The following is a 15,854-nucleotide window of genomic DNA, read 5'->3' as shown; positions in this document are numbered from 1 at the left end:
CTCTTCAGTGGGGAGTGGGGGGAGAGGTGGTGAAGGGATGGACAGAAAGGACAGGAAGACTTGGAAGCACTTTTTTTTTTAACTATAGTAATTAAAATGTGTATTTTAGATAAGGGAGGTCTTTTGAAGGATTTATTTAAAAAACTGTATGTCTGAAGATCCACGCATTTAAGGCTAAAGATGATTGTGCATCTAAAACTCTATGCAAGCATTTTTTAGAAATGTGATTTTATAATCTTCACCAGCTCACTAATGAAATATTTTTAAAGCAAATTTTAAACTAAGGTCCTGTAGACTGACATGTTCTGTGTAAATATTACATTAATGCACAACTGTTTTTGTCAGTAAAGTCAGAAACTGACAGTATAAAAATTTATTTGGGCATAAGCTTTCGTGGACAGCTGATGAAATGGGTTCTAGCCCACAAAAGCTTATGCCCAAATAATTTGTTAGTCTCTGAGGTGCCACAAGGACTCGTCTTTGTTTTTGCTGGTACAGACCAACAGGACTACCACTCTGAAACCTGTCAGCATATACCTGGGAGTTGGCAAATGCCTGTTAAATGTCTTTATTACCCCTTGAATGTCTCTTTAACAGTTTCAATGTTGTGCTATAGGTCTTGCAGGCTGGAGGTTTTTCACTTTTAACTACTAGATTCCCTCCCAAGGAAGACTCACCAGGCCAGAGCAGCCATCTGTGGGAGCCTGCAGGAAGGGTCAGAACAGGGATAGGAAAAGGAGTGGGTGGACACTAAGACCCAGTGGTGCCCCAAATTTTCAGGTGCCCTACACAGCTGCCTATGTTGCCTATGCCTAAGGACGGCCCTGCACACATTCTTTTCACTGGTTTCAGCAAACCACAGCAAATTTGTGCACAGACAAGGCCTAACACAGTGACATCTAACCCAGAGGAGGTAAGAATTCAACACAGGGAGAAGAAAAAAGTGGTAGTAAGATCATTTAAATATTACACTGTATAGACGTGACCGATGGTAACTTATAACAATGAAAAATCTGTACTGCAGAGGTTATGTGCAGAAGTGTCTGACCCATGCAACTATAGATCCAGTGGAGTAACTTTGCCAGCAAAATTGGAGGAGAAAAGATGGGTAAAATTTACTTACCTTCCCATAATTTTTCCTTCTCCTTTTTGTGTCATCAGCCCTGTGTGTTCCATAACAACTAAGTTATTCCTCTTCATCTTCCAAGCACAGAGGATCTTTTCCTTTTTAAACCTCTCTCTAGCTTTGCAACATAGTACCAGCAGGTGGAGCTTTTCAGAGAGCTGATTGTCTAACTCCCCAGTTCACTGCTCTACCAGAGAAGAGATGAACTATAAATTCTGATTAATAATGAAAGATTAGCTATAGCCAAGCAGGATGGTTAATCTACGTATTCATTTATGTTACAAAAATGGATATGAATACTTACGCCAAAGCAAGATCCCAATACAAGGCAATCCCAATATTTCTCTCCATCTCTCTCTCTCTGCAGAAAAGGAAAAAAAAAAAAAGGAAGGGATTCAAAAGGAAGGATTAACGTACTTCCCTCCAACTAAAAGGTAATGCAAATTAGGTGACACCCTGAGCGGGGTCTCATTGGCACCTGGTGCCCATTTCAGAAAAGGACAAATCACAGAATGGTAAGTAAATTTTACTTTTCTCCCTCATGGACACCTGGTGTTCTGTGATCCCCAGACAACTGGAATGTAGGCAGCAGTAAAACTAAACTCTCCAGAAATGAGGGTAACTTAAAAGATTGAGAAAAGTGAACAATGAAAAAGCACCTTTTACTTGAGGATGTTCGTTTATTTTTGTCTTTTTTCTTTCTTCTTCCTTGTCCTCTATGTGAAGGGTTACAAACCAAGAGAGAGACTGCAGAGCCATGTGTCCAAATGTCAGAATGGACAACAATATAACTATTTGAAAGCAGTAAAAAAAAAAATGCACTGAAAACCAGGTAGCCAGAAGGCAAAATTACTTGAATGAAGTACTATACTGTTCTACTCAGGAAATGACCAAATGCCTGACTGAGTGAGTTCTTGCAGGAAGGGGATCTTTTATAAAAATGTGTAGGCCTACAAGCTCCTGTATTTAATCCATCTAGAAATGGTGCATGTGGATGCTTTGTACTCCTTCCTTGGTCACCTGTCTAATTATAAAATTGCATCTCATATTCTTTTAGGAATACTTTGCGTAAACACAATTTGCAACCCTAACCATGTTTAAAACATGCTTGGAAGGGCTTGGATCACAAGCGAGACAAAATAGAAAAATCTGGTGCAGGACTGAGACTCACTTTATCTGGGAAAAATTTGAACACAAGGATTGCAGATGAATAAAGCTCCCTCCCCCACCAACGTAATATTTTTTTTCTTTTCCACGTAATTGCTACCAGGAAAAACAAAATGGGATTCTTGTCCTTTTAAGAGCACCATGAAATTTAGGTTCTCAGAATCCCTTGAAAACACTCAGATTTGTGGGCAGTTTTTAGATTCAAGCAAGAAATTTATGAGCTCTCCTGAATATTTATGCTCTAGAAGGCAAAATGTCTCATTGTAAACGGTGGATTGTCTGTAACTTGAAACCTTTAAACCATGATTTGAGGGCTTCAGTAACTCAGCCAGAGGTTAGGGGTCTATTACAGGAGTGGGTGGGTGAGATTCTGTGGCCTGCAATGTGCAGGAGGTCAGACTAGATGATCATGATGATCCCTTCTGACCTTAAGGTCTGAGTCTATGAGGTTCCAGGCCATTTTGCTCAAATGTAGGTGGCAGGAAAAGCCAGTGGAAAGAACATGAAAAGAGCAGTGAAATGGTAGGTTTGGCCATGCTGTACAAACCCACGCTGTAGAGAGCCGGGGGGACAGGCTATGTTCACAGGCCCTCTGGCTGCCCTGACATAAGGGGAACTAGCACCCCATGTGCGGTTTTGGTTTCAGAGCCTGTGGGAATCAGAGCTGCCCTCAGAGGGAGAGGGACTGACAAAACTAGTAAAGGAATGGAGGGTGACGGGGGCTGATGCGAAGTGCAGCAAGGAGTGGCTAAAGCCCTTTCTGGAACACTAGGGCAGAAACACATGGTTACTGTGGCAGTCTGAACAGGCCAAGGGGTCCCTGCATCATGGGTCTTTCCTGCCACAGGCCCTAACTTTTGTTTTTGCCAGTGGGTGCTCTCTCTTATCTGCTCCTGTCCCCACCCTTGTGCAAGTTATGAGCAGGCCCTTGGGGAGGGAAGAGGTCAAGTGAGGGCAGGGTCTCAGGGTGGAGTGGAGGGCTGTGTCATGGACCAGGTGCTGGGGCCCACAAAAGATTCATCTGGCCCTGTGTATGTTGAGCCCCATTCTCTTTTTTTTGGTGGGTGTAGGGTTGTCAACTTTCTACTCTACTCACACAAAACCAAACATCCTTGCCCCATCCATCATCCAAGGCCACACCCATGGTCTGCCCCTTCTCCAAGGCCCCGCCCTGCTCACTCCATCTTCCCCTCCCTCTGTTGCTCACTCTTCTCACCTTCACTCACTGGCTTAGGGAGCTCAGGTGTGGGAGAGGGGTGAGGACTCCAGCTGCTTCCCAGGAGCAGCACAACGTGGAAGCTACAAGGGAGCCTGCCAGCCCCGCAGTCAACGGCCCAGTCAGCATTGCTGACCAGAGCCGCCAGGATCCCTTTCCGACTGGGTGTTCTGGTTGAAAACCAGACACCTGGTCACCCCAGAGCACCCACAGAGTCGATGCCTGTATTTTCTGCCCTTCAGCTTACCAGGCTCTTGAAGACTTTCCTGGGTTGTGCCATGTTTCACCCCAGTCAGAGCAGAGAAACAGCCAAGGACCTCTGGCCCATCGCTTCCAAAATGCCAAGTTCTGCTGAATCTCTGCCCCGAACAGCTTACAGCTTGCCTGCCACAGCGCTGTACAGTGGGAGCAACTGGTGCATTAACGCACAGCTGGGCTGTGCGCTAGAACCATTTTGATCTTAGCTGGGCCGCTACACTGCCAGATTTCTCCTCAAATAACTGTTTCCTGCAGACTCCTGTTCTCAAAATCCTCTCCCCACAGTGCGGGAGGGGAACACCAAGGAGATGGAGAAGAACAGAAAAAAGTGTAAAGGAAAAAGCTCATGCCTGGAGCTAAAGAGTGGCAATGCCTAGAGCAGGGGCTCTCTTCATTTGTGGACCCATAAAAATATTCAAATGGAAATCTTAGACAATGTCTGCAGGCCTGCAGGTTGAAAGCCACTAGCCTAGAGGAACCTCCTGCTTCTTACCTTGGAGCAGAAGTGAAACGCTGGGGAATAGAGTGGGAATCAGTTCTCTGAACAGCTCCACCTGCTGGCAAGCACGTTGTGAAGCCACAAAGAGAGGTTGGGGCTGGGGTGTGGTGGGGTGCAAAAAGAGGAGCCTCTAAGTTTGGAAGATGAAGAGAAATAACCCACTTGTAATGGACCACTGATCACCAAGCACCCGGTGCTCATGAGGGAGAAGGATCCTCATAAGGCTGAGAGCCTCCTATCAATATAAGTTTCCTTCAATACCCTACCATCAAAAAGGCTGCAAGCACCTCCTGCTCCCCAGACACCTCTTCCCATGCCCCTCCTTCCAAATTTCTACTCTTCAGTTCCTCACCCACCAACCTTCTTCTGCTAAACATACCTCAATGTAGGGCTGCCAACAGTCCCATACACCTCTACCCTGATATAACCCGGTCCTCAGGAGACAAAACAGTCTCACCGCGTTATAGGTGAGACCACTTTATACCGAACTTGCTTTGCCCCCCCCGGTTCCTTGTTCCCTGATCGCCCCCTCCAGAAACCTCTGTCCCTAATCTCCCCCTAGAGCCCCACCCCCGCTACTCCCTGTCCCCTGACTGCTCCGACCCCTATCCACACACCCCACCCCCTGACAGGCACTCACCAGCAGCGGCGGGAAGCAGAGCAACGTGGCCCCAGCCTGCTCCACTCTGCCACCTCCCAGTCACGGTGCTCCGCTTCCCGCCACCGGTGAGTGCGGGGAGGCTGGGGAAAGGACACCCTCAGCACTCACCAGCGGCGGGAAGTGGAGTGATGCAGCCCCAGCCCCAGCCCCAGCCGTGTCGCTGGGGGGCGAGGGGAGGAAGAGGTCCTGCACTCACCTGTGGTGGGAAGCGGAGCGCCGCGGCTGGGAGCTGGCGGAGTGGAGCTGGCTGGGGCTGGGCTGCTCCGCTTCCGCCGCTGTCGGTGAGTGCAGGGGGGATCCCTTCCCCCAAGACTCTTCCCCTGAGTGACACGGCTGGGGCCGGGGCGAGGGAGGCGGAGCGGGCTGCTCCTGCCCCCCCTGCTAATCCTCCAGGTCACTCTGGGACTGCAGGGCCCCAAAATTGCCCCCCCACAGCTCCTGCCTCCTAGATCCTGGGTTGGGGGAGCCCCTGACCACCCCAAGACCCTCTGCCTCTTATCCAACCCCTCGCCCAGCCTGGCCCCCTTAACAGAGCAGCGTGTCAGAGCTTTACCACACTGTATGCGAACCTTCATTATATTGGGTCCCTTTATATCGGGGTAGAGGTGTATTATAACTTATTTTGATTTAAAAATTGCTTGTCCCATACTAAATTAGCACAAGATGCCTTGTATCCTGTATTTTGACATATTAAAAATAATATCCCTTTACAAATATTGCAAGCCAGATTTTTACTACCTTATTTTCTAGTGATATTAAGTTTCTAAAACTAGACAATGTAGTACAGAATCAATTCCATGATTTACTGACCCAATGCACCTACTTAAGTTGAATTAATAAATAGAAATTTTGCCTACCTACTGGCTAACATTAACTGCAGCACCATTTACACACATCAGGTAAACAGATTCAGCAGGGTGAGTGAAACAACAGGAACTTCAGACAGTCCTGGACTTAAACAAGAAAAAATGAGATTGTATAGATATAAATGCCAACCAGAAAGAAAGTAGAACAGTGGTAGTGTTGGTGTCACTAGGCATAAATCTAGGTAACTCGGGAAAATGAAAGACCACGAGTGTCGATAAAGCCCTCCTGCTCAGGCCTTGATGAACCATTGTTCCTCCATGTTAAACACTTTGTGTAACCTAGTGTAACTTAAATGTGTTAATAGTTGTAAAATGTAATGTCAGCAGTTAGTTTTCTGATTGTAATAGCCAGTTCCCTGCTGTAATACACTGGAGCTAAATTGAAGCAAGTTTCAAGGCCACTCTTAGATACAGCATACATGTCTCTGCAGCAGAAAGGGGAGAGGGAGGGGGAAGACAAAAAGATTGAGTGAGAAAAGATACTGCAGTTGGATGGGAAAGGAGAGGGGAGTGAAAAATCAGTCAGCAAGAAAAAGTTTTGTAGTAAACAACTGGGATATAAAAGGAAGAAACTGCTTGTTTTAGGTGTGCAGGATTTGAGATTGCATTCTTCCTCGCACCTTATTTGAGCTCAAATAAACTTGTGTTTTGCTTCTCCATCCTAGTGTGTTCATTGGCGCTACGCACACCGGGCCCTGAACCGCTGTTGCTTGCCTCTGGCACTTTGTGTTGGCAACAGTAGTTCTGGTAAAGCCTTTTGTACATGATTTGCTATTGGGCATAGAGCTGAAACTGACCTAAGGCAGCATTACAGCAACTGATAAACATAAGAAAGCACACAGGCCAAAAGTACGACAACTATTAGCAAATGTTTTGTGACTGCAAACACTAGAAGTGACAGTATTGCAGCATAGGAAATTGCAACCTTTTACCATGCAGTTAAACACAGCCTGCATTGCAACAGCATGGTCAATGGAAATAAGTTTGCAATTCAAATATTATTAAAAAATTGTCTTGTGCAAGAACCAAGGCAGAGCTATTAGCGACCAATGTTTTGGCCCGAAGTCTGTGAGGGATTTTTACAAGATTTATCACCATCACCACCAGAACATCTCTTGTGTGCCTCAAGTAAAGGGGACACAAAGATGTGCTAATGTGCTTGTGATACTCTACCATGTTACGTGTTCAGTGCAAATTGTTTAATTTTATGAAGATGGTAATGAATATACGAGAGGCATTCATCGTGCTGTAAAGAACTGTCTAGGAAACACTATCTAAATGGCATTTTGGGCTAAGTATGAGCATTGCCAGCAGATCTAGGGATGTGATCGTTCCCCTCTATTTGGCATTGGTGAGGCCTCATCCGGAGTACTGTGTTCAGTTTTGGGCCCCACACTACAAGAAGGATGTAGAAAAATTGGAAAGTCCACCGGAGGGCAACAAAAATTATTAGGGGGCTGGAGCTCATGACTTATGAGGAGAGACTGAGGGAACTGGAATTATTTAGCTTGCAGAAGAGAAGAGTGAGGGGAGATTTGATAGCTGCTTTCAACTACCTGAAAGGAGGTTCCAAAAAGGATGGATCTAGACCAGTGTTTCCCAGACTTGGGATGCTGCTTGTGTAGAGAAAGCCCCTGGCGGGTCGGGCCCGTTTGTTTACCTGCCGCGTTTGCAGTTTCAGTCAATCGTGGCTCCCACTGACCGCGGTTTGCTGATCCGGGCCAATATGAGCTGCTGGAAGTGGTGGTCAGTAAGTCCCTCAGCCCACGCCGCTTCCAGCACCTCCCCTTGGCCTGGAGCAGAGAACCGTGGCCAGTGGGAGCCGCTATCATCCAAACCTGCGGACGTGGAAGGTAAAATGGGCCTGGCCCGCCAGGGGCTTTCCCTACACAAGCGGTGTCCCAAGTTTGGGAAACACTGATCTAGACTGTTCTCAATGGTACCAGATGACAGAACAAGGAGCAATGGTCTCAAGTTGCAGTGGGGGAAGTTTAGGTGGATATTAGGAAAAACATTTTCCCTAGGAGGGTGGTGAAGCCATGGAATGGGTTACCTAGGGAGGTGGTGGAATCTCCTTCCTTAGAGGTTTTTAAGGTCAGACTTGACAAAGCCCTGGCTAGGATGATTTAGTTGGGGATTGGCCCTGCTCTGAGCAGGGGGTTGGAGTAGATGACCTCCTGAGGTCCCTTCCAGCCCTGAGATTCTAAGTCACTAGGGAAATCTCGCCCAACAGCTTTAAAGAAATTTTTCACCGAAGATGGGGAGAAGAGCTGCATTGCGGAAATTTACATGTATTTTTCCATAACATGGCTTGTGTCTGACAAACTTGTGAAGAAGTTAGAGGAATCATATATGAAAAGATGTACTGTTTTAAGATGAAGATGCTTAACCAGAAAGAGGATGATTTTTTAAAATTCATTCCAAGCCAAATGATGGAAAAACTAAAATGTGAAGAGAAAGCAAGGCTTTATTAAGCTTTATGACTCAGTGCTTTTATACATTGACGATTGGTTCTATTTCTCTTCTGACAACATAATGATGAATCCACTGGCCTCTGCAAGAAGCTTAGTTTCTCAGACCTTCAGGACGTAACAGAAGCACTTCAAATGAAAGAAATCAAACATGGATCAACTCTGTGAGGAATTCTGCACCAGTCGAGATGTGATCAAAACATCAAGAAATATTTCCAAATCAACAGTGAACAGCAGATGGATGTGTTTCAGAAGTGTGGAAAAAGTGTAGAAAAAGAAAAGCGTGTTTAAAATTTTTTTCATTTGTACTTAGCACACCAGGAAAAAATGCTTTTGTAGAGAAGATTTTTTCCTTGATGGGGAATAAACGGTCTGACAAATGGAACAGATGCAGTACAAATTTAATTAAAAGCAAACTTCAAATTTGTATAAACTTCCAGTTATCCTGCAAAGATTTCTTCATATCCCTGCTAAAGGATCAGGCGTTGCTGAGTGCAGCAAAGAGCAGCAAGAAATATCCCTAGTGACCATAAGTGAGTATTGCTTAACAATAAAAATAAAATGTAAACTACAGTCACCAAGTTTTGCAGGTCGCCATCCCTGAAAAAAACAAACAAACAGTATTTCTTTGTGATGTTGTCCCGGGGCGTGTGTGTGTGCATACACGCTATGAACATAGCTCTATATTTTTAAAATACAATGTTGGTAACCATGCCTCAATATCCCCTACTTAACCCAGGGTTCCTTACTGAAGCCTGTCTCTTCCCTCACCATCCTCCACACTGAACCTTTGCCTTGACCCATGGGTGGCAGGTATAATAGGTCAGGGGAGGCTATGCCTTCCCTGGCACTGCCGTGGCTGTCGAACCCCTGGTTATGGGGTTTGGCAGCAAAGATTTTGCTTTCTGATACCCCATGCAGGATCCGAGGTGACTGAGGAGACACACACCGCCTCCTCAGGTACCCCAGAACCTACCTGGGGCATATCAAAAGCATCTTCTAACAGACACTTTTCCCCTGGGCAGCTTGGGTCTGGGGAGGGGAGGCACAGCGTGGCTTCAGTAAGCCCAGAGCTCCTCAGGGTGGGGGAGGCTTGGGCCTTCGGCCAGCCCAGAGCTCCTTGGGGGGGATGGGGACTCGGGGATTCAGCCAACGCAGGTCTCCTCCAGCCAAGGGGTGGGGGCGCTCTGGGCTGCGGCTGGTCCAGGGCTCCTCCGAGCAGGTCGGGGGGGACTTGGGGACTTCGGCCAACCCAGGGCTGAAGCCAAGGGCAGGGCGCACTCTGGGTTTCTCTGGGTAGAGGAGGGATTGGAGGTGGAGGCGAATGTGGGTGGAAAGGGCGGAGCCAGGGGCTAGCTTCCCCAAAGGGGAGCTCCACCCACCACCCATGCCCTGACCCCACTTTCCTACAGCAGTTCTCAAACTTCACTGCACCGCAGCCCCCTTCTGACAACAAAAATTACTACACAACCCCAGGAATGAGGACCAAAGCCTGAGCCTGCCCAAGCCCCTGCCCCCAGATTGAGGGCCAAAGCCAAAGGGCTTTGGGTGGGGGGCCTGTAACCTGAGCCCTGCCACCCTGAGTGGAGAGGGTGAAGCTCAAGCCCCAGCAAGTCTAATATCAGCCCTGGTGACCCCATTAAAAGGGGGTCATGACCCACAGTTTGAGAACTGCTGCTTGAAGATCCAGTCTGCTTCTCACATCTGGACCTCCCTCACAGGCAAGGGAAGGAGAAGCAAGAACTACTGCTGGGCAGGTGGGCTCAGTCTTATGCCTGCCTGGTTGAATTCTCTGTTCTGTACTCAGAGCCGGAAGGGGGCATTGGGAGGGAGCTGAGCCAGCTCCTAGGAGAATCTTTCTGTCTGCCACTGAAGCTGCCTCCTCTCTGATCAGTGAAGGATATGGAAGAAGTGTGCTGAGTGCCACACTAACAAAGCTCAAATGCCCAAGATTACCTCTCTTCTCTCCATATGTGGGGTGATAGTTAGAGAGAAGCAGCATTGTTCTCCCTCTCCTATGCTGGAAAATAGTGCAGTATAAACTATAGATGTACATGAGTTAGTCAAAGCCATAATTAGTAAGGTGCGATACTAAGGAATACTACATTTATGACAGACTAGCTGGTCTACAAGACTTCAATTAGAGACAAATGGAGAGTAGCCATCGTTTACCTGTAATCCTCCAGATTAGAAAAGCATTAGTTTCTCAGCATTTTCCAGATGCCTTTTTATTTTCTTAAACGATACAATTCCTTCAAATAAAATTCCTGGGCTACGTATGAATTTGGTAAATAATCTTTGGTTACTCCAGGCCAAATTTTCAGTAGTGCTAAGCATTTTAATCTAGACCCAATTAAATTCTAGGCCCTTTAGAAAATCTGGCCCTTTTACATTAAATTTTGAAATGCCATATTTATCCAACTCGATAACTAACTACAGTATTAATCTATTTATGTAAGTTATGACAACCAATCCTATCACAAGTTTGCTATTGCACATTCCAGAGCAACTGAACAGTGACAGAAAAGTTCATTATAAATGGAACGTAATAAATGAGAAGAAAAGGGAATGGTGTGAAAAGCAGGAGTGGCTTAATACAGTATAGTGTATTCTATATGTTATAACTTAAAACATACCACCAAGCTGCCTCTTATTAAATAGGACTGCCAAACAAGCTGGGAACTCATAATGCCAATAAATCAAATACAGCTATAGTATATACATAGCATAAACCATTTTTTAAAATGTGTGTCAGTATATATATTTTGTTTAGGAGCATATACCTCTGGCATTCAGTGAAAAATTCTAACAAGAGGAAGCCAAATTCACTGGCAAATCAGGAATCCTTTATATGCAATCAGCAACAATGTGGAACTGCGGTTATATATTAGTGGAACTGGCCAAAACACTAGAAAATTTTAATTTCTCAGAACAAGAGAGGGTCACATGCTTTTCTGTAGGCCACAAGCATTGTACACATCAGGGGCTCCTTGCATTTCTCCATTTCCCTCCTGCTGTCCCCAAACTGCCTGTGTCATTCTCCCTTTATTTCATGGATTTCTCATGTATCCCCCACTCCCCATTTCAGGGCCTCTGTGTAGCCTCATTCCCTTCTGTTCCCATGCCAGGGTCCCCCATTCCCCCTCCGTTCTTATGTCCTTCCTTTCTGTCTGGGAGATAAACTATTCAGAGTGTCAACCTTTTAAACTTTATTGGAATGAATGGTAGACCTGAGATTGGGCTGTGGGGTAGTTATTCTTGTGCTGGAAGGTGTTAACAGTTGCCATCAACCAGTGTTTTGAACTATGGACTATTATGTGCTCTTTCCAGAGAAATTATGGGGACACTAGTCCCATCAATAGCCTCAGTGCAGTGTGGGAAGCCCATTCTCTCAAAGACAGCAATTATTTCAGGACTGATGTTTATGCCCATCCCCCTTGGGTAAACCACAGTTCTGATCACCTCACAAACCTCCATCATTACAATCCTCCCCAGTTGACTTACTAACACCAAACTGGTTAGTCATAAACCTGTAGCAGCCTGGGGTAGCCTGCTTCCATACGGCTATAATGACCTGCTTCTGGACTCACCTGGTCTCCCCTCATGCAAGCTGTTCACACTGCTCTAGGAACATCTGCTTCTTCATGAGAAAGTTCTGGAACAATTGCTGGTCATCCCAGGTCCACATGACAATGCAGTCCCACCAATCTATGCTAGTGGGCCTGCTCAAGAACTGCCAATTGACATATGGTGAATCTGCAGCTATGGCAACAGGCATGAACTGCATCAGCTGGGTTGCAAATTCCATGGCTATATCCCCTTCCAAGAAATGCTTTCGTTAAGACAGAGCACTGTTGAAATGTTCACTAGCACCTCATAGATGCTCTGCCAGATTCCTGAAATAGGAGTGAAAGTGCAAGCAGGAGAAGATCTTCTATTAGTGCTGGATAGATGGTATTGTCTCCAGTTATAGGGATTGTGCACACCCAAAAAATGGCTTGGCAGGCCAAGAGCACTTTCAGTCAAGTGAGGTGGGTTGGACAGATAGTCTCCAAAAATGCATTCTGAACCAAGTCCTAGGGCAGCTAGAGCTAGCAAGGGCACTAAGAATCTGGGCTATGCCCCCAGAAATCAGTGTCTTGCAAGCGCAGGCTTGCAAAGAATGGGTTTGCGGGCACAAGTCACATGGACCCAGTGTAGAAATAAGCTTCAACAAGGTCGATAAGGGTAAGTTGTGTGTTTTAACCAGATGCAAGGGACTCCATGTGTCCCTCATTTCTCCCTTCTGATTTTCAGCAAAATCACTAGGCTTCTGACCATTGATACCAAAACATTCCCTTAAATTTTGGAATTGATCAGATTTAAAATGTTTATTAAAGTGAATGTTTGAAATGAAATATACACAAGTTGAGAGGGAAGGTATCATACATCTGGGGTCAGGCTTGGGTTATGGGGGGTTACAGATATCGTTTGCAAGGATGAAAAGTTGCATTCTAGTTACATCCAAACAAAAAATACCATCGAGTTGAGCGCAAGACCTCACTTCACTTGGCCATTTATAAAATAACCTTGAGTATCTTCATTAACCCTACCAGGAATAGGTAATAATTTTTTCTAAAATGGAACAAAACCATGTCTTTTGTTACTAGCTATTGCAAGTTACTGTTGACCGGAGAAAAGTCAAAGCTTGAAAACTGGGTTTAGGAAAATGTGGAAAATTTTAGCCATGAAGGAAAAACTAACTAAAAATTATGCTTATTTATTTCTGAAAATATAAGTGGGTCTTGGTAGCCATCTAGTGTCAAACTTTTCTCCTTAACAGAGTTTTGTTGCATGTTTATATTTTGTTCCATTTCTTATTTTACTTATTTAAATTTATATAATGTATTTAGTTTGACCCAAGTAGCCTTACTTATGTCTTGGCATATGGAGCACTGAAGTGAAAGTCATTTACATAGTTCACCTGTTGCTCTAATAAAAAATATTCTATTTTTAAAAATTGCATGTGTTGATGGAGAGAGAATCCCTGTTCTTGTTCATGAGACACTACTCAGAAAATAAAAACAGCTCCCTCCCTGCACACTATATTTAACTGTAAGGAGTAAGCTCTTGTTGGTAACAGAACCAGTATTTTTGGAAGCATATATATCAGAGATTAAATTGTTTACTGTCTTAAAATCCCACAACTCTTCTTAATCCACCATGTTTTTTTGTTGTTTTATACTATTAGCTTCAATATCTTCCCCCCCCGCAAGATGTAGAACAATGACATCCAGAGGCCAGCTAACACTTTATGCTTAGAATTCTCATGCCTGGGTTTCTGGACAAGTTATTTGTTTATACTGTTATTATATTATCCACAACTGAATGGTATTCAGCAACCTAGTGGAAAAAATCCATCATCTTGTCCAACACAAAGATTAAACTGGTAATCAACCAGTAAGGTGAATGGATGACGTGGACGTATGGAAGACCTTGTAAAAGATATATTGACAGACTGTCAATAAGGAAATGCTTAAATATGAAATATATAAATCAGCTAGTCCAGTGGATGTACATGATTATGAATGGAAATAACTGGCTAATGAACTTAGCAACAATTTACTTCTATAAAACAGATGTGGGAGTATCTAAATGTGAAAAGAAATGATAGCAATATAGTACTGTGTCAAAAAATAAAAAGGGATGATAGTGGTAATTATTTGCATTATTATTGCTGTTCAGAGATGAGCAACAAAAATGATGTGGGACCTGGTTTTATGAGAAAAGATTAAAAGAGCTAAATACATCTGGCTTTGCTGAGCAAAGAGGAAAGGGGAGACAGCAGCCTACTAGTAACTAAGGGCAGTAAACAAGAAAAGAAAGGAATTATTTTGGCAAGAGGGAACTACTAGGAATAATCAGATGAAATTATAATAACAGAAAATGTACACCAGGAAAAGCTTCCAATAGGATGTGGAATAGTTTTCAAAGGGAAGTGGCAGAAGCCCCATTTCTTGTGACAGTTATGATTAGACTGGAGAAAGCATTAACAATGAGCTGCTGGCTAATCTACAATCAATAACTCTTTTCCATATCTTGCTTATATGGTTTTAAGTGCAATGGTTTTTGAGCACACATCTATTTCAAACCACAGCAAAAATGAAGATGAAGTGAATAGTATTATCCATTACCACTTTCCAGTCTTCAGTGCAGAGCAGTGGTTCTTAACCTGGGGTACACGCACCCATGGGGGTGCGAGATGCTCTTTCTGGGGGTGAGAGACATGCCAGATTTTTTTTTAAGAAGGTAAATCACTGAAAACACAAATTAAGCACAGGCATGTAAGTACAACTACTTTGTTTCATCAAACCTATGTATTTATTAACATTATACATTTTTTAACAATTACTATAATATACAAACAAAAAATATATCTAGGTTTAAAGAACTGACCTACTTCAATGATTTTTGATAAGGGGTGCAAGAACATTTTGAGAACCAAAGGGGCGCAGGCTGCAGTAAAGGTTAAGAACCACTGGTGTAGAGGGTAGCCTACTTTGTTTAAAATCAGGTTTTATAAAACTGCAGGAAAATATTTCAATTAATGTTTGTAAGAGCTTGAAATTTAAACTATCCCTTGCAGCGCACACAACCCAAATATTGCAGCACTATATTAGTCATTGTATGTGGAAACCAGAAAGTGGAGATGATTAGTGTTTTCATAGCCCAACCTGAGCTAAAAAATAAAACAGCATAAATAGCAAAAAGATGACTTTGGATGTAAATGTCTATCAGTCATCATTGGTAGAGATCTTTAAAAATATTTTTACTCAACAGTGTGAACATCTGACCTAGTTTGGTAGTATCTTCTTTCCATTTCTTATTTTAGAATGCTCAAGGTTGGCTAAATAAAGCTCAACCCCATCCTCTTCTCAAAGATTTTGAGCAGAAATACAATCAAGATGTTTTCCACCCATTTGTATATATCAAACTTCAACAGAAATGTTCAATAGATCCTAATTCAGCATCAGAAGAAGTGGGCTGTATGCTCAAATACATCTGTTAGTTTCTACAATGCCACAAGTACTCCTGTTCTTAATTCAGCACAGTACTTTAGCATTTGCTTAACACTGTCTCACTGACAAGTATTTATTAAGTAACATTTCTTCCATATGAACACTATTTTATTTAACCTATTTCTGAAGAACTTACACTTTAATTTGCTTCTTTTTGAATCTGTTGTTTCTCAGGCAGTCATGAAACAAGTGATAAGTAAATTACGTATTTTAAAAACAATAATTTTATAGCGAAACAACCAAAACCAGTGAACAGTATAGGTAGAAAAAAGCTTTAATATGAATTTGGAACTTTTTTTTTTAAAACTATGTACATTAACACTTCAAATGTTGAAAACATAGGCTTAACCATAAGAGATCAACTGCCACTTAAACCCCTTTTTCAGGTAAAGTCAATTAAAAGGGTCCTTCACTTATTTAACCATTATCTTACATTTTCTTTTAAACAGGGAAGGGGCGTTACACAAAGTACTCCCTCCTCCTGCCCTCTCCAACCTTCACCACAAAGGCTGAGCATTCTAAAGTGTAGTAG

Source organism: Chelonoidis abingdonii, chromosome 1 (assembly GCF_003597395.2).
Source record: "Chelonoidis abingdonii isolate Lonesome George chromosome 1, CheloAbing_2.0, whole genome shotgun sequence".
NCBI classification, from domain to species: domain Eukaryota; kingdom Metazoa; phylum Chordata; order Testudines; family Testudinidae; genus Chelonoidis; species Chelonoidis abingdonii.
This window is presented reverse-complemented; position numbering follows the sequence as displayed.